At 36.7% G+C, this 15,681-nt stretch overlaps 1 pseudogene; it reads left to right on the forward strand.

The window, feature by feature from the left end:
- Positions 1-14,666: 14,666 nt before the first annotated feature.
- LOC467637 (ubiquitin-conjugating enzyme E2 C-like) lies at positions 14,667-15,131 on the forward strand (annotated as a pseudogene).
- The last annotated feature ends 550 nt before the right edge of the window (positions 15,132-15,681 follow it).

The following is a 15,681-nucleotide window of genomic DNA, read 5'->3' on the forward strand; positions in this document are numbered from 1 at the left end:
TCTGCTGTTTATAACCAACCCTGGCTGTGTGATTCTATTGTAACAGCCTGAACTGACGAAAACATCTTCCTAGGAAATTGAAGTGAACTTAGGAGGGTTAGTATATGCTGGAGTAAAGCCTTCGGTAGTTTGGTCTTTTTGTAGAGATGAGGAAGCTGGGTACCCTCTGGTGAGGGCTGCCAGGTGTGACTCACCCGACTAAGCAGAAGTCAAGCCAGCCTTCCCAGGAAGGGGAGAGGCCTGCTGAGTAAACAGACCCCGGAACCACAAAGGGGACCCTTGGCAGCTATCTGTATGCATCAGTCTTATCTTTCATCTGTGTACATAATAGGCAAACAAGGAAAACAGTCACAAGACAGAAGGACCAAGAGGAACAAAAGTAACAGTTGTCCCTGGAAGAAATAGATACTAAAGGCAATGAATAGAATAAGAGTCATAATTAACATCTCAAGAGATGTTTGAGGAGATGTTGCATCCACAAAACAAGAACAGGAAACTAGAGAAAGGACAAATCAGGGAATCAAAAAAGTTTAGAGACATTAAAAATGTGATGATAAAAATTAAAAACAAATCAGGAGGAGGATAGGAAAGTAAAGTTAAACTTCCCAGACTGTAGGGCAAGAAGACAAAAAGCTGAAGAGTCTGACAGGGCAGGTGAGAGATGCATAGCATCAATCCAGGGTGTCAAAATGTGTCTGATAGGCCCGGCACAGTGGCTTACACCTATAATAGCACTTTGGGAGGCCAAGGCAGGCGGATCACCTGAGGTCAGGAGTTTGAGACCAGCCTGGCCAACATGGCGAAACCCCATCTCTACTAAAAATACAAAAATTAACCAGGTGAGGCAGTGGGCACCTGTAATCCCAGCTACTTGGGAGGCTGAGGCAGGAGAATCGCTTGAACCCGGGAGGCAGAAACTGCCTTTCTGCTGTTTATAACCAACCCTGGCAAGATTACACCACTGTGCTTCAGCCTGGGTGACAGAGTGAGACGTAAAATGTGTCTGCTAGGAGTTCAGAAAGAATGAACAGAAAAAAAAAAGAATGGAGGGAAGTGCAGTGTAACCAATAACCAGTTGGTAACCAATAACCACACACTTAATGGCTTGCAACAATATAAATTTATTCTCTTACAGCTATAATGGTCAGAAGTCCTAAAATCAAGGTGTCAGCAGGACTGCATTCCTTCTGGAGGCTCTAAGGGACAATCTGTTTCCTTGTCTTTCCCAGCTTCTAGAGGCTGCCTGCATTCTTTGGTTTGTAGACCTATACATTTTCAAGGCCGTCAGTGTATCCTCTTTAGATCTCTCCCTCTGACTCTGACTCCTGCCTCCCTCATTGCACCACCATCTCCTCTGCTTCTGCTGTCACATCATCTTCTCTGACTTTGGCCCTCTCGCCTCCCTCTTATGAGGACTCTTGTGATTACATTGGGCTCCCTGGGATAGTACAGAAAAATCTCCCCATTTCAAGATTTTAAATGACATCTGCAAAGTCCCTTTTTCCATGTGAGATAACATATTCGTAGGTTCCAGGGATTAGGATGTGACACCTTTGGTGCACCATTATTTTGTCTACTACATGGGGAAATAAAGAAATGTTGGGGGAATAATTTCCCAGAGCTAAACAAGGAGGAACAGTTTTTAAGTTAAAACTTTCTCAAGTTATTTGATAGGATGATTGAGAAAAGATAGCTGGGTGTGGTAGCTCACACCTGTAATCCCATTATTTTGAGAGGCTGAGATAGGAGGATCGCTTGAACCAAGGAGTTCAAGACCAGCCTGGGCAACACAGGGAGACCTCTTCTCTACAAAAAAGAAGTAAAAAGAAGAGAAAGGATCAATACCTGGGCATTTTGCCATGAACTACGAGAAAGATAAGGGGAGGGGGTGGCACAGGTCATGGGCAGAGAAACAAGCTCAGCAGCAGGATGTGCTAAGGAGAAATAGAAGGCTTCCTTCAAGGCTGGAGGGAAAACTGTCTTATCTCAAAAATGATACAGTAAGCTGAACTATTAATCATGAAAGCAAAAATAATGTTTTATGTATAAGAAAAGATTTTAAAAGTTAACCACCCATGAACTCATTCTGGGGAAATACATACACTTGAGAAATACTCTGGTCACGAGAAAGTGAAAATCAAGAAAAAGAAAAATAAAGACTTCCCCAAACTACAGAACGAAATCAATATTGCAGTGAAAAGCAAATCCATACCAGGAACTCAAAGATGATTCAATAATAAGAAATATACTATAAAATGAACCACATTAATAAGTTGAAGGAGAAAAAATTATTTGACTCTTTCTACAGAGACCAATAAAGCCTTTGGAAACATTTTGCACCCATTTGTACTTACAGACTTGAAAAAATGAATGGATATATCCTTATCATGATAAACTATGTATATACCTCATACTAAAATCACTGATTTATTTAATGAGGAAACACTAGAGACATTCCTACTAAGGTTAGGAACAAGGCAAACATTTTCTTAGCTCTATTATTACTTAATATATTAACCAATGCAATCATGTAAGAGGAAAGAACTGGAGGCATAAAACTTGAAAAAGAAGAACTATCTCTGTTTGCAGATGACAAAATGGTACATCTGGAAAACCCTAGAGAGCAAAATTGTAAAATAGTTTGTAAAACCACCACAAAAAATAAAAGAATTCTGCAAGACAGCAGGTTATAAAATTAATAGAGCAATTAATAGATTTCATATGTTGCATATAATATATAAATTGCACATATGAAGTTAAAAGATGAATTGTTTCTCACCAGGTAGTCACAGAGAAGACCAAGGAGACTCTTGAAAAAGCTTCCTGTTCCTGGTGGTATAGGTCATTTCTCCCCTATCCCTCCCTTGTCCCTCACCATCCATGGGAAAAAACTTAAAATGTGGGGATGGAGGAGTGCCAACAGTGTCATCCTTATGAGAAAGGGAAGTTAAAATTCTAGCAAAATAGCCCCCATTCTAAACACAAGGTAACAATAGAATTTGAAGTCTGTTATATAATGAGAATAACCATTGCAATGTTAAATCTCAAATCAAACTCAACTCCTGACTAGATTAATAGAACCCCCACATTAAAGACCTAGAAGGAAAGTTGTGCTCATTTCCAAGTATGAAAATTATTTACCTCTGTCACTACTGTTAAATGTTTGTTTTTAAACAAAAACTCTGAGCCATATGAGAAAGCAAGAGATGTTGGAACTATCGGACAGGGAACTTAAAATTGTAATGATTAGTGTGTTAAAGGCTCTAAAGGAAAAGCCGGTAACATACAAGATCAGGTGGATAACTCAGCAGAGAGGTGGAAACTGTATGAAAGAATCAACTGGTGATACTAGAAATGAAAAACACAGTGAGAGAGATGAAGAATGCCTTTGACTGGCTCATCAGTAAACTAGACACAGTGAAGATAAGAATCAACATGAAGTTGAACATAAGTCAATAGAAAAACAAAGAACAACAAACAGTTTAAAAAAAACAAACCAGCCAGGCATGGTGGCTCATGCTTGTAATCCCAGCACTTTGGGAGCCTGAGGTGTGTGGATCACCTGAGGTCAAGAGTTCCAGACCAGCCTGGCCAACATGGCGAAATCCTGTCTCTACTAAAAATACAAAAATTTGCCAGGTGTGATGGTGCATGCCTGTAATCTCACCTACTCGGGAGGCTGAGGTGGGAGAATTTCTTGAACCCAGGAGGCGGAGTTCACAGTGAGTCAAAATTGTGCCATTGCACTCCAGCCTGGGCAACAGAGCAGGACTCTAACTCAAAAAAACCCCAAAAAACAAACAAACAAACAAAACAAACCAGTTCATCTAAGAGCTGTGGGACAATACCAAATGATGCAATATACGCATTATACAAATCCCAAGAGGAGAAGAGAAAGAGAATAAGGGGAAGAAATATTTAAGAAATGTTGGCTGGGAATTTTTCCAAAAATAATGACAGACACCAAGCCATAGATTCAAGAAGCTTAGATAACACCAAGCAGGAAAGAAAGAGAGAGAAAGGAGGAAGAAAAGGGAGGAAGAAGGAAAGAAGGAAGAGAGAAACCACACTTACATATGTCATATTCAAGTTTCCAAAAACAAAAAACAAAGAAAAGACCCTGAAGACAGCCAGAGAAAAAGGACACATTACATACAGAGAAACAAAGATGAGAATTGCAGTGCACTTCACCTCAGAAGCCATGCAAACCAGATTACAGTAAAATGACATATTTAAACTACAGAAAGACAAAACTGTCATCCCAGCATTCTGTATTCAGCAAAATATCTTTAAAAAATGAAGAAGACATACTTTCTCAGATAAATAAAAACTGAGAAAATTTGCTACCAGCAGCCCTGCAATATAAGAAATGTTAAAGGAATTTCTTCAGGCAGAAAAAAATACGATACCAACAGAATCTTGAATTTACAGAAAAACATAAAGCATTCTGGAAATGAAGCAAATGTACATAAAATAAAGTCTACTTAAAAATTTTCTTAATTTTAATTGCTCTAAAAGACAACGGTCTCAAGCAAACTATAAGATCAATGTATCATGTGTTTATAGCATATGGAAAAGTAAAATGTGTGACAATAGCAGAAAGGATGGAGGAAATAATTGAGAATATAAAAATAAGCTCCTTATACTACATGTGAAATGGAATAATATTGGGAGGTAGACTCTGATTAATAAAATATGTATATTATAAAACCCAGGAAAACCACCAAAAGTATAAAGAAGAGTTATAAATAATAAGGCAATAATGGGGATCAAATTGAACAATAAAAAGTCTTCAGCAACCCAAAAGACTGCATTAAAAAAAGGAAAGATAAAAAAGTACAGAGGGACCAAAAAGAAAACAGGTAGCAAGATGAAAGATTTTAATCAAAATCTATCAATAATCAATTTAAATTGAGAGGGACTAAACGCATCAATTAAAAGACAGAGACTAAGTGGCAGAATAAAAAGGCAATCCAAATTGTATGTTGTCAACAAGAAACTTGCTTTAAATATAAAGATATAAATGAGTTAAACTAAAAAGATGGAAAAAGATATACCATGCAGACAGTAAACACCAACCAACACACACACCTGTAACATCAAAGTAAAATTCAGAATGAGAAATATCATCAGAGATAAAGGAGGACATAATGTAATAATGAGTCAGTTTTCCAAAAAGCCACAACAATCCTAAACATGTATATGCCTAACAACAGAGTTTGAAATACATAAACTAAAAGTGAATCGAACTGAAGCGAAAAATAAACAAATACACAATTAGGCTGTAGATCTCCGGCCATACTGACCAGTATCAGGAATAAAAAAGTGGACATCATTACAGACCCCTATAGACACTGAAAAGATAATGTGAAAATGCTTCAAATAAGCAGAGTAAAATGGATCAATTCCTTAAAAGATACGATCAAAACTCACTGAAGAAAAAAACCAGTCTTCTATCTATAAAGAAATTGATTTTATGGTTAAAAGCTTTCTATATAGAGAATGCCATGCCCAGATGTGTTTTCAGGTTAGTTCTAAAAACATTTAAGGCAGAAATAATACCAATTTTACACAATCTCTTCCAGAAAATAGAACTCATCTTATCAGTCCAGTATTCCAATGAGATGAAGAAAACTACAAGCTGTTATCCCTCACAATTATAGATGCAGCAATCATCAATATAAATTAACATATTGAATCCAGCAATATATAAATCTTTTTTTTCTGTTTCAGTTGATGCTGCTATAAAGTCAACAATATATTACAATCTAGTGTGTCTATCCCATGAATGCAAGGCTCAATCAACATTTGAAATTCAATCAATGTAACTTACCATACCAACACATTTTTTTTTCTTTTTTTTTTTTTGAGACGGAGTCTTGCTCTGTCGCCCAGGCTGGAATGCAGTGGCGCGATCTTGGCTCACTGCAAGCTCCACCTCCCAGGTTCACGCCATTCTCCTGCCTCAGCCTCCTGAGTAGCTGGGACTACAGGCGCCTGCCACCACACCTGGCTAATTTTTTTTTTTTTTTGTATTTTTAGTAGAGACGGGGTTTCACCATGTTAGCCAGGATGATCTCCATCTCCTGATCTTGTGATCCACTCACCTTGGCCTCCCAAAGTGCTACGATTACAAGCATGAGCCACTGTGCCCGGCCCAAACAAAAATTAAAAAAAAAAGAAAACCATATGATTATCTCAATAGAAGTATAAATAGTACTTTACAGTATTCACAATCTATTTATGATGAAAAAATAAATTCTCAATCCAATCTGTCAATCTATTTGGAATAAATAGGACATTTCTTTATATGAAAACAGGTAGGTACAAAAAACCAAAGCTAGCATCATATTTGGTTGTGAAAGACTCAATATGTCTACCCAAGGATCAGACACAAGTCAAGGATGTCCTCTTTTACTACTCCTATTCAACATTGTGCTGGAAATCATAGCTAGCTGCTATGGTCTAAATGTTAGTGTCTCCCAGGAAGTTATATATTGAAACTGAATTCCCCAATGTAATTATGTTAAGAGGTGGGCCTTTGGGAGGGGATTAGGTCATGAAGCTTTCTCCTCTCCTCAGTGGGATTAGCGCCCTTATAAAAAAGGCTCAAGGGAGCTTGTTTGCTTCTTTCACCATGTGAGAACACAGCTAGAAGCTGCCATCTTTGAAAAAAAGGAGCTTTTGCCAGACACCAAATGTGCTAGCACCTTGATCTTAGACTTTCTAATTACCAGAACTGTGAGCAATAACTTTGTGTTGTTTGTAATGGTAATTTGTCTATGGTAATTTGTTACTGCAGCCTGAATGGGCTAAAACACCAGTGTAACATGGCAAGACAAGACATAAAATATCGTAGTTTGTAAAGGAATAATTTGCCTCTAGTAACAGATGACATGATTGTACATGCGGAAAAGTCCAAAAAAAAACCACTATGAAAAAAAACACTTCTAGAATTAATAAAAGAGTTTAGCTAGGATACAAGGATACAAGTTTAATAAACAAAAATTAATTGGTTTGCTACTAGTCATGCACAACTGCAATTAAAAATTTTAAAATCACCACTTTAAAAAGCAAAGAGGAGGAGGAACTTCTACATGTTTAGGTGTCACTGAAAGAAAAACTTATCATGTTCCACACCTCCAGCTCGTGATTTCTTCTTAAAAATTTTGCCCGATTGGAGATGAAGGCCATAAAACAGATAGCTTCCAATCTCTTCTCATTGGAATTGACTTCTTGTGCAACAGAATGTGGAGAAGTTTAAACCCAAGGGCCTCTAGAGAACAGTGTAAGTTGTAGTGAAAGACACCTGAAAGGAGATTCATGAATTTATGAAGAGAAAGCCTAAACCAGGCTGGATAGTTTTCAGGACAGAACTGAGGAACAAGACAGTTGGGAGGAGCACTTCTGAGTTCCTGGGGAAAAATATGAAGCTTAGACCTCAGAAACGGTTCCTTCAAAGGAATCACAATTTGATTGGATGTCTTTGCAGAGGCATCAATGCCCCAGGGCACTCTTGAAAACAAAAGAACAATCATTGAGCAATTAGTGGTTTCACATCTGGATGTGGCCAGAGACAGAAAGAGAGTGCTAACAATACCACAGTCAGCTCACTATTCAAGTTGAAGAACAGAGAGAAAATGAATGGACAAAACAAAAAACAAAAAACAAAAAAAAAACCAGCCTCAGAGATATGCGGGACACCATTAAACATAACAACATATACATAACCATGTACCAGAAGGAGAGGAGAGAAAGGAGAAAAAAGTATTCAAAGAAATAATGGCAGAAAACTTCTCAAATTTATTGAAAACAACAACCTACTCATTCAGAAAGGTCAATCAACTCTAAACAGGATAAATTAGAAAAGATTTACAAACAAAAACATCATGGTGAAAACCAAAGACAAGAAACAATCTTAAAGGCAGCAAGAGAAAAATGACATATCACTTAAAAGAGAACCCCAAATACATTAGCAGCTGACTTTTCATAACAAAACACAAGTCAGAAGGCAGTGAAATAACATATTTGAAGTGTTCAAAGAAAAAATCATCAAGGAAGAATCCTATATACATCACAGCTATATTTGAAAAATGAAGGCAAAATAAAGAAATGCCTAGGTTAAAAAACAAAACAAAACAAAAACCCAGAGAATTTCTTGCTATTAGGCCTGCCTTCAAGAAATACTAAAAAAAATTCTTCAGGTTGAAAACAAGTTACCTTAAATGGTAATTTGAATCCACAAAATTTGTTCCACAGAAACAAAGAGTATCAGTGAAAGTTACTGTCTTTTAAAAAGACACTATAAATGCATATTTTCTCTTTTGTCTCATACTTATTTTAAAAGCAATTATATAGAATAATATGTATATCATGCATTGTTGACCCTATAACATATATGTCAAATATATTTGCCAATAACATCACAAAGGAGGTAAGTGGGAGTAAACATGTAATGGGCTAAGAAAATGATTATAACAATGTATCATTGAGTTTGTAAAATTAATAGATGTAATGCATATAAAAATAATACCACAGAAATGGAGGAAATGGAACAGGGCTGTATAGGAGTAGTGTTCTTAATAGATCACTGGAATTAAACTAGTTTAAGTCTCAAGGTGATTATGATCAGTTAAATATATATGGTAGGCCCTAGAACAACCACTAAAAAATGACATAAAAATATAGTGGGAAAAAATCCTAATGAAATTAAAATGCTACATTAGAAAATATTTACTTAATGCAGAAAAAGCAGTAAAGCAGCAATGGAAGAACAGAAAAAACACAGGACATATGTAAGACAAAAATAAAATAGACATAAATCTAATTATATCAATAATATCGAATGCGAGAGTGAATTAAACATTTCTCAAAAGGCAAAAATTGTCATACTGAATTACAAAAAACATGCTTCTACTTACTATATGCTGTCTGCAAGAAAGACACTTTTAATTCAAAGATACAAATAGATTGACAGTAAAAGGATGGAAAAAGATATGTCATGAAAACAGCAACCATAGGAAAGCTGGAGTGGCTACAGTAATAGACAAAATATACTTTAAAACAAAATATGTTGCTGGACATCAGTGGGAATACTTTATAACAGTAAAAGGATTAACCCATCAGGAAAATATACCAATTATAAATATATATTCAGCTAATAACAGAGCACCAATACATGGAAAAAACTGACAGAAATGAAGAAATAAATAGACATTTCAATATCCTCTCTCAATGATAGAATGATTAGACAGAAGATCAATAAAGAAGTAGAAGAAGACTTGAATGACACTATAAACCAACTACACCTAACAGACAACTATAGAACATGCTATGGTTTGGATATTTGGCCCCTCCAAATCTCATGTTGAAATTTGATCTGCAATGTTGGAAGTAGGGACTAAATCGGAGGCATTTGGGTCATGGAGGTATATCTTTCATGAATGTCTTGGTGCTATCCTCATATTAATGACTGAGTTCTTATTCTATTAGTTCCCATGGGAGCTAGTTGTTTAAAATAATCTGGCACTTCCCTTCCTCCCCTCTCTGTTGCTTCCATTCTCTTGCCATGTGATCTCTGTACATGTCCACTCCCCTTTGCCTTCTGCCATGAGTCCCTGAGTGAAAGCAGCCTATAGCCCTCACCAGAAGTAGATGTTGGTACCATGTTTCTTGTAAAGCCTGCAGAACCATGAGCTAAATAAAACTCTTTTCTTTATAAATCATCCAGCCTCAGGTATTCCTTTATAGCAACACAAATGAACTAAGACAGAACATTCCACTGAATTACGACAAAATGCATACTCTTCTCAAGTGTACATAAAACATTCTCCAGGATAGACCATATGCTAAACCATAAAGCATACCTCAATAAATTTAACAGAATTGAAATAATACAAAATATGTTCTCTGACCACAATGGAATGAAATTAGAAATTTATAGCAGGAAAATAATTTGGTAAACTCAGAGATATGTGGAAATTTTACAAAACACTCCTGAATAACCAATAGGACAAAGAAAAAATAAAAAGGGAAGTCAGAAAATAGATTGATGTGAGTGAAAATGAAGATACGACATCCCCAAAGTAAAGGAATGCGAGTAAAGCAGTGCTTAGAGGGAAATTTATAGCTGTAAACACCTATGTTAAAAAAGAAAAAAGATCTTAAATCAATACTCTAACCTTTCACCTTAAGAGACTGGAAGCTAAACCCAAAGCAAGCCAAAGGAAGAAAATAATAAAGATTAGAATAGAAATCAACGAAATAGAGAATAAAAAACAATAGATGGACAATAAAAATAATAGAAAAAATTGATAAAACCAAAAGCTGGTTCTTTATAAACATCTACAAAATTGATAAATATTTAATTTTTAGGTTGAAATTTTCAGCTTCTAGGTTGAACAAGAAAAACAAGAGGGCTCAAATTACTAGAATCAGGAATAAAAGAGGAGACATTACTACCGACTTTACAGAAGTAAAAGGGATTTTAAAGAAATGCTATAAACAATTGTATGCCAACAAGTTACGTAACAACAAATTAGATAAAACTGACGAATTTCTAGAAAGATACAAACTACCAAAACTGATTACACAAGAAATGGACAATCCGAATATACCTATAAGAAGCAAAGTAATAAAAAACTACCCACTAAGAAAATCTTAGGCCCAGAATACTTCATCACTGAATTCTACCAAGCATTTAAAGGAGAATTAATGCTAATATCTCACATTAAAAAAAGGGGTGGGAACACTCTCCAACTCATTATGAAGCCATTATTATCCTTATACAAATACCACAGAAGACATTACAAGAAAACTACAGAGCAATATCTGTTATGAATACAGATATAAAAAATTCTAAACAAAATAATAGCAAACCAAATTCAGCAATATATAAAAAAATTATACGCCATGACCAAGTGATATTTACAGCAGAGATGTAAGGTTGACTTAACATTTTAAAAATAATTAATGTAATACATCACACAATAGATTAAAAACCAAAAATTACATGAACATCTCAAAAATCATTTGAAAAACTCCAACACCTTTTCTTGAGAAAAACACTTACCAAACTAAAAACAAGGAAACTTCTTTAATTAGATAAAGGCATTTATAAAACACCCATATCAAATATCATACTTAATAGTGAAAGGAAAAATGGACCAAAATACTCTCAAAGGAATCAAGAAAAGAGAGAAAAATTAACATAGAACAAATGAGACAAATAGCATCATTGAGATGGTAGCTTTAAATTGAAATATATTAGAAATTTCATTAACTTGTGTGTTGCATGTTTGCTTTGTCATGAACTGTTAATATGTTTCCTAGAGTTCGAATGTGTCCCTCAAAGTTCATGTGTTGGAAACTTACTCCCCAATGTAAAGCATTGAGAGGTGGAGTCTTTAAGAGGTGATTAGGTTATGGAGTGCTCTGCCCTAATTCATGAATTAATGGCAATGTTATGAGTAATTATCGTGATTAGTTATCATGAAAGTGGGTTCCTTACAAAAGGATGAGTTTGGTTTGCCCCCTTCTCCCTCTGTCATCCATGTGATGCCTTCTACCACATTATGAAGCAGCAAAAAGGCAATCACAAGATGCTGACCCCTTGATCTTGGACTTCCAAGCCTCCAGAACTATGAGAAATAAATTTCTTTTTAAAATAAATTATCTAGGTCGGGCACAGTGGCTCATGGCTGTAATCCCCAGCACTTTGGGAGGCCGAGATGGGAGGATCACTTGAAGTCAGGAGTTCAAGAACAGCCTGGCCAACATGGTGAAACCCCATCTCTACTAAAAATACAAAAATTAGCCAGGCATCGTGGTGTGCACCTGTAATCCCAGCTACTCAGGAGGCTGAGGCATGAGAATTGCTTGAACCCGGGAGGCAGAGGTTGCAGTGAGCTGAGATCATGCCACTGCACTTCAGCCTGGGTGACAGAGTGAGACTCTGTCTCAAATAAAATAAAATAAAATAAATTATCTAGTCCCTGGTATTCTGTCTTTTTTTTTTTCCTTTTTTTTTAAAACAGAGTTTTGGTTTTGTTGCCCAGGCTGGAATGCAATGGCGTGATCTCAGCTCACTGCAACCTCCATCTCCCAGGTTCAAGGGATTCTCCTGTCTCAGCCTCCCGAGTAGCTGGGATTACAGGCGCATACCACCATGCTTTGCTAATTTTTGTATTTTTAGTAGAGACAGGGTTTCATCATATTGGTCAGGCTGGTCTGGAACTCCTGACCTCAGGTGATCTGCCTGCCTCAGCCTCCCAAAATGCTGGGATTACAGGCATGAGCCACTGCGCCCGGCTTTCTGGTATTCTGTTACGGCAGCACAAAATGGACTAAGACAATGTTAAATGATCCAATTAAAGTAAAAAGTTTGTTAAAGTGTATTAAAAACCTAACAAACTTTACCTTTTTTTAAATGACAAAGTGCACATTCAACACACAAGGATACAGGGAGCTTGTGAATAAGAGAACTAAAAAAGATTTACTGTGCAAACACTAACCAAAACCCACCTCTATATATAAAAAGACAAAATAGAGCTTATGACAGAGCTTTACTTCTAAGTAACTCAAGGTTTAAAGAAGAACTGTAATTAAAAATTTGCACTTAATTACATAAAAGCTCTCCATATACTGTATATCAAATCTTGTTGGAAGCAGCTAAAGTTGTACTTTAGAGGATTTTTTTTAGCCTTCAAACATAAAAAGAAAGAATAAAGGCTGAAAGAGTGATTATCTATTTGAAGAAATTAGGGAAACAAAATATCCATTTGAAGAAATCAGAGAAAAAGTATATTAAATCTAAAGAAAGTAGAGTGAAAGACACAGGGATGACAAGAACAGAAATTAATGACATAGAAAACAAACATAAATAAAAGGAATCGACCAAACCAAAAGTTGCTTCTTTGCAAAAAGTAATGAGATGATATACTTTAGTAACAGTGTTCAAGGACAAAAACAAAGAGTGCACAAATAACACTATCAAGAATGAAAGCAGACCATCACTATCAATCCCACAAATAATAATATGAAAAGTAGAGGACATACTGAACAACTCAACACCACAAAACTGTGAAAGATAGTTAACTGAAAAAATGCTAATTACAGAAACAAACACAGTAGAAATAGTACTAAATAAATTTAATCAGTAAGCAAAATTTTTTTCTACAAAAATTTTTATACAAAGCTACCATGGCTTTCCTAGCAGGATTTATGTATCAGTCCATTTTTGTGTTGCTATAAAGAAATACTCAAGAATGAGTAATTTATAATGAAAAAATATTTAGGTTTGGTGTGGTGGCTCACATCTGTGATCCTAGCACTTTGGGAGACCAAGGCTAGAAGATCCCTTGTGCTCAGGAGTCTGAGACCAGCCTGGGCAACATAGAGAGACCCTGTCTCTAAAAATACATACATATATACAAACATAAATAAGAAAGGAGATCTAATTGGCTCACAGTTCTGCAGCTGTACAGGAAGCTTGGTACTGGCATCTGCTTCTGGTGAGGGCCTCAAGATGCATACAATCATGGTGGAAGGCAAATGAGGAGCTGGTGTATTTCATGGTGCATCCCCCCAGAAAAGGCTTGAGAGGCCCCCAGAATCCCTAGCTGGGTGACTAGTGAAGATCTTTCCTTGTATAAAGCCAGGCCACAAAGACTGAAGAGTTGCCTGTTTTTCAAAAGCACAAATCCCAGTAAAAAATAATAAGGCATGTGAAGAAATAGGGAAAAATGGCCCAATCAAAGGAACAAAATAAATATTCAGGAACTGACCTTAAACAAAGAGATCAATTAATGACCTGAAAAAGAATTCAAAATAATTGTCTTAAAGAACTTCAATGTGATACAAGAGTACACAGATAGACAACTAAAAACAAATCCAGAAAACAATGCATTAACAAAGTGACAATATGATCAAAGAGACAAAAACTAAGGAAGAAAAAACAAATAGAAATTCCAGAGCTGAAGATTGCAATAACTGAATTATAAAATTCGCTAGAAGGATTCAATAGACAACTTGATCAAGCAGAACAAAGAATCAGTGAAGTTGAAGACAGATAATTTGAAATGATCAAGTCACAGGAACAAAAAGAATAAACGATTAGTAAAAGTGAAGAAAGCATAAGGGACTTATGAAAAATCATCAAGCCTATCAATATACATGTTATAGGAGTTAAAAAGAAGAAAGAGAGCAAAGGGCAGAGAGCTTATTTGAAGAAATAATGGCCCAAACTTCCAAATCTAACGAAGAAAATGGACATCCAAATTCTAGAATCTTGAAGGATGCTGACAAAGAAGAACCCAAAGATGCCCACACTGAGACATATTGTAATCAAACTATCAAGGACAGTTTGATGTATCAGAAGTCAAGGATAAAGAGAGAGTCTTGAAAATAGCAAGAGAAAAGCCACTTGTATGTACAAGGGAGCTACTGTAAGATTATCAGCTGATTTCTCAGCAGAAACATTATAGGCTGGAAAGGAGTAAGATGTTATATTCAAAGTGCTGGAAGAAAAAAAACTTTTGTCAACCAAGAATATTATAACCAACAAAACTGTTCTTCAAAAATGAAGGAGAAGGCAGCCAAGTGGTCTCCCAAGACCATAACCCAGCCGCCACTAGTGTCGTCGCCACCCATAAAAGAGCCGAGCTGAGTGGGGGTGCTGCCCAGAGTCCTGTGGGCAAAAGACTACAGCAGGAGCTGATGACCCTCATGATGTCTGGTGACAAAGGGATTTCTGCTTTCCTTGAATCAGACAACCTTTTCAAATGGGTAGGGACCATCCATGGAGCAGCTGGCACAGTGTATGAAGACCTGAGGTATAAGCTCTTGCTAGAGTTCCCCAGTGGCTACCCTTACAATGAGCCCACAGTGAAGTTCCTCACACCCTGCTACCACCCCAACATAGACACCCAGGGTAACATATGCCTGGATATCTGGAAAGACAAGTCGTCTGTACTGTATGGCATCAGGACCATTCTGGTCTCCATCCAGAGCCTGCTAGGAGAACCCAACGTTGATAGCCCTTTGAACATGCATGCTGTTGAGTTCTGGAAAAACCCTACAGCTTTTACCTTCAAGAAACCTATTCAAAGCAGGTTACCAGCCAGGACCCCTGACCCAGGCTGCCCAGGCTGTCCTTTTTTTTCTTTCTTTTTTTTTTTTTTTGAGATGGAGTCTCGCTCTGTTGCCCAGGCTGGAGTGCAGTGGTGAGATCTCAGCTCACTGCAACCTCCACCTCCCAGGTTCAAACGATTCTCATGCCTCAGCCTCCCAAGTAGCTGGGATTACAAGCACCTGTCACCATGCCCGGCTAATTTTGATATTTTTAGTAGAGACAAGGTTTCACCATGTTGGTCAGGCTGGTCACAAACTCCTGACCTCAGGTGATCTGCCTGCCTTGGCCTCCCAAAGTGTTGGGATTACAGGCATGAGCCACTATGCCTGGCTTCCCTGCCTATCTTTGTGTTGCCTTTTTAAGTTTTCCTTCGATGGTCTGTCCTATCTGTGATTTCTGTATAGGACTCTGTATCTTCAGCTGTGGTATTATTTTTGTTTTGTTTTTGTCTTTTAAATTAAGCCTCGGTTGAGCCATTGTGATGTATATTAAATAAATACATTTTGGTTATTTAAAAAAAATGAAGGTGAAATAAAGACCTTCCCAGAAAA

Source organism: Pan troglodytes, chromosome 16 (assembly GCF_028858775.2).
Source record: "Pan troglodytes isolate AG18354 chromosome 16, NHGRI_mPanTro3-v2.0_pri, whole genome shotgun sequence".
In the NCBI taxonomy this organism is placed as follows: Eukaryota; Metazoa; Chordata; class Mammalia; order Primates; family Hominidae; genus Pan; species Pan troglodytes.